Source organism: Diorhabda carinulata, chromosome 1 (genome assembly GCF_026250575.1).
Source record: "Diorhabda carinulata isolate Delta chromosome 1, icDioCari1.1, whole genome shotgun sequence".
Taxonomy (NCBI): domain Eukaryota; kingdom Metazoa; phylum Arthropoda; class Insecta; order Coleoptera; family Chrysomelidae; genus Diorhabda; species Diorhabda carinulata.
This window is the reverse complement of record NC_079460.1, coordinates 150,944-155,751: the sequence shown is the minus strand read 5'-3', so window position 1 is coordinate 155,751 and position 4,808 is coordinate 150,944. Positions and strand designations below refer to the sequence as shown.

Here is a 4,808-nt window from a genome sequence, read left to right as displayed (position 1 = left end):
ACTGTTAAATGGACACTCTGGTGAAAATTGTGTTGTTAATGAAATTAATCTTTAAGAATATATATTGGAACAAGTGACAAATAATGAGCTTTTAGTAATTCCAAATTCAGAAACTGAAGTGATATCTAAATGTGTTTCAGACCGTTATTTTAAAATCAGTTATCCATCAATTGTAAAAATTCCAAAAAACTGTACTATTCAAATAGAAAGTGAAATCTTCTCAACTATCATACAAATAAAAAAAGGAAAATCAATAATATTACCGAAATTGAACTTCAAATTTTTAAATAATCAAATTTATAAATCTCCAAATTTAACCAATATAGATTTTGACAAATTATACGAAATAAATAAAATTGCTAGAAATATAAAACAAATTCATGAAATTTATCATTCGCAAAACCATGTATCGATTGGACTATTTACCATAATAATAATAATTTGTGTAATTTTAATAACATTATGGTTAATTCATAAATATAAAAGTAAATTTGTAAGAAAACAAAAATTTGAAGAAAAGAAGAAAGACACCATCGAATTAGAAGAAAGAAGACAGCAAGACATGAAAAATACCTCCGTCATTTTTCATTCTTAGGGATGGAGGAGTTACATGCAGAAAATTCTTGAAGGACATTTTATAAAACGCAATTGTATTAAATATTGTAAACACTTCATCGGCATTTATTTTATAAATATGGATTGTTGTAAACAACTTGGCAATGAAAATATGTATCGTTCTTGAATATATTGTTCATTCAATGTTTATAGTTAGTTCGCTCTTGAGATTAATTGTATTCATTTAATTTTGTGTAAAATAAAGTTTTTAAAAATAATTTTCGAAAACCGAAAATTATAATTCACCACATTTTTTTCAAAATATTTTTCAAATAATCAGATAATGGGTAATAATTAGATAATGTGTTTTGAATACTTGAGTGACTTATGAAAATGAATATTAAAGATAGTATAAATAATACAGGGAAAAATATAATTATATCAGATATTGGTTTAAATAAAATATTAATTTTGGAGATTAAAGATGAATAGTATTTATATCTGAAGTTTTAAAAAAAACCTTGTTTTTGGTTTACAAGACCAATATTTTATTTAGATTATTAAAACTTCAATGTCAATATATTTTTCAAAGATAATATTTTGTGTAGGAGATTAATATTTGTTTTAAATCGTAAGCATTTATCAATAATATTATTAAGATTAGAAATTATTGTTATTTCTTTGTATTTTGGGATATTTTTATATTTGAGAAGTATAACATGAATATTTTTTTTCTATAATTTATTTAACAATAAGAGTATGTGAGGGGGCATTCGGATTATCAATTGATTTTAATGGTTCGTGCTCAGGTCAATGATTATGTTCCAACTTCTTCTTTTTTATGATGATATATTTATTGTGATAATTAATATTGATTCCTTCAAGTTTTAAGAGCTGTTGGTTAATACAGTAATTTTTTTTATCTTATTTTTCATATTTATTTTTAATAATAGGAGATTTTTTCAGCTTTTCAATGTTTAATATTTTTTTTAGGGTTACGATATATTATCTTATAGTTTAATTTTTCTAGGTTTTTGAATTTGTGGTTTAATAATTTCAGCTAGAGTAAAATTGTATACTAATAATGAATATTATCATTTAGTTATAATAATTTTAATTATTTTATTATTAAGCTCATATTTGACATTTTTTCTCTTAATTTATGAATTTTTTATTTCTATTTTGAAATTAGTTTAATTCCTACGTTAATGTTGATTATTGGTTGAGGATATCAACCTGAGCGTTTAGAGGCTGGTATCTATTTATCATTTCATACTTATTAATATTATTACCTATATTAATTATGATTTTTTATTTAAGAGAAAAATATTATTTAACTATATTGATTTGTATGCATCAAAATTCAACTTCTTTTTTCACATTTTTATGTATTAATTTAATTTTTTTGTTAAAATTCCAATATTTTTTTACAGTTATGACTTCCTAAGGCTCGTGCTGAAGCTCCAATTTCTGGTTCAATAATTTGGCGAGAATTACTTCAAAATTAGGGGGCTATGGACTTTTACAATTTATACTTATTTTTAAACAATTTTTTAAAAATTTTAATATTTTTTTTATAATTATTCGTCTATTAGGGGGTTTTATTGTTTCATTAATTTGTATTCGTCAAAGTGATATAGAATCTTTAATTGCTTATTCTTCTGTTTCTTATATAAGTTCAGTTTTAACTGGATATATAACTTTAAATTATTGGGGATGGTCCGAGTTTCTATTAATAATATGGGCTCATGGCTCATGTTCTTCAGGTTTATTTTGTTGAGCTAATATTTCTTATGAGCGTATTCATAGTAGAATTTTATAATTAAATGAATGTTTATTGAATATTATACCTAATTTGAGATTAATTTGATTTTCATTTTCTTCTAATATAGCTGCGCCTCCTTTGTTAAATTTAACAGGAGAAATTATATTAATTAATAGAATTTCAGCTTTTAGTTTATTTAGAATTATATTTTTAGGGCTCTTTATTCTTTATTTTTATATTCTTATACCCAGCAGGGTCAATATTATTCTGGTTTATATATATTTAATAGTGGGCTAGTTTGTGAATATTTATTAATAATTTTAAATTGATTACCTTCAAATCTATTTCTTATAAAAATAGAGTTTTTAGTTCAATGCATTCAATCTATTTTATATTTATTTATCTATTTTATCTATTTTATATTTATATTACTTTTATATTTAAGATTAGTATTATTAAGGTTCTCATTATATTTATTAATTATTAATTTAACCTATATTCTAGAATTTAATTTTTTAATAATAAATTCTAGTAATATTTATTTTGTTAGATGGAATATCTTTACTATTTATAAGTTTTGTTTTATTTGTTTCTTCCATATATATATATATATATATATATATATATATATATATCGGTTTATTTTATTGGTTGTAATATTTGTATTTTAGGTTTAGTTTCTCATTGTTTAGTAATTTATCATCAAAATTTAAAAAAATTCAGAACTGGAAATCCAATTGGTGATGTAGCATTATTAAAATAGATTGCTTTAATATTAAATTTTGGTAGTTGAAATTATTTAGAAATTATAAAAGAAGACTATATTACACAATTAATTAGTTATTCAGTTGTTTTAGCAGCAATTACAAAAAGGCTCAAATTCCTTTTTCTTCTTGATTGCCTACAGCAATAGCTGCTCCAACTCCGGTTTCTTCTTTAGTTCATTCTCCTACTTTAGTTTACTGCAGAAGATTTATTATTCGTTTTTATTTTTGAATTTGATATGAAAAAAATTATTGCTTTATCAACATTGAGGCAATTAGGTTTAATAATATTTATTTCAGCATTAGGAGAATATAAATCAGCATTTTTTCATTCATTAATTCTTGCCTTATTTAAAGCTTTATTATTTATGTGCTGGTAATATTATTCATAATTTATTTAATTGCCAAGATATTCCTTCAATAGGAAATTTAGTTAAGCATTTGCCTTTAACATGTACTTATTTTAATATTTGTAATTTATCTTTATGTGGTTTACCTTTTATATCAGGGTTTTATTCTAAGGATTAAAGGAGGAATAAATTAATTAAATATTTTTATTTATTCAATTTCATTTTATATTTCTACTGGATTAACAGTGTCTTATAGATTACGTTTAACTTATTATTGGTTCTTTTCATTTTCTATCTTCACGTGTGATTCACGAGAGAAGAATAATTATATTAAAAGTAATAAGGATCTCAATTTGATTTGTAATTTTTAGTGGGAGAATATTTTCATGATTAATTTCTTCTACCACTTATTTTATTTGTCTTATATTTTTTATAAAGTATTAACTTTATTTGTAATTATTATTGGAGAGGGGGGGTTGGTTTATAAATTCGATAAATTTAAGCTTTTAAGTTATTGACCCTAAATTTTTTAACTTCAAGATTATTTATAAGAATAATATGAAATAAGCCTTATTTATCTACATTAGGGGTAAATTATTTGCCATTATATATGGGAAAAGTATATTTAAAATTATTTGATCAGGGTTGATTAGAATATTATGGGGGTCAACAAATAGCAAAAAATTTGAAAACGTTTGACTTTTATAAAATTATTTTCAATTAATCATTTAAAAATTTATTTATTATAATTAATTCTTTGTAATTAGGAAGTCAAAGACTTTTAAGTATTTGTAAGAAAAATCTAATGTTACAATGAAAATGTAATGTTTTTTTAAACTATATGAATAGAAATAAAAACAAAATTTCACTGCTTAAGAATTAAGTTAGAAGCTTATTCTTGAATTTCTTATTTCTTTAATTGGAGAATTAAAAATAAGCATTTTATAAATCAAACTTTTAGGTCGAAACTAAATACAATATTTTGCTTCTTATTTAAGATAAATTGAATAATTTAATAATTTTTAAATGCAACTTAAATGTTATAATTAATTATTATCCTAATTAATTCAATTTAAGGCTCCCTGATTTCATTCATGGTATAATCCTCATAATAAAATGAAAATAAAAATAATTAAAATGATTGAATAGTTTAGGATATTAGAAATTTTTATTGTAATAATTAATGGTAAAAGTAAGGTAATTTCAACATCAAAAATTAAAAAAATAATTGCAATTAAGAAAAATGTAAACGAGCTGAATTTTTTGGATCAAATCCACAATCAAATGATCTTCTTTTTACTCTAAATTAACTTTAATTGTTAATAATATAAAAATTAAACAAATTATTGTTATTAATCTAATTTAAATTTTAAT

At 21.6% G+C, this 4,808-nt stretch overlaps 1 pseudogene; it reads left to right on the top strand.

The window, feature by feature from the left end:
- The first annotated feature begins 2,733 nt into the window (after positions 1-2,733).
- LOC130901642 (NADH-ubiquinone oxidoreductase chain 5-like) lies at positions 2,734-4,083 on the top strand (annotated as a pseudogene).
- Positions 4,084-4,808: the final 725 nt, after the last annotated feature.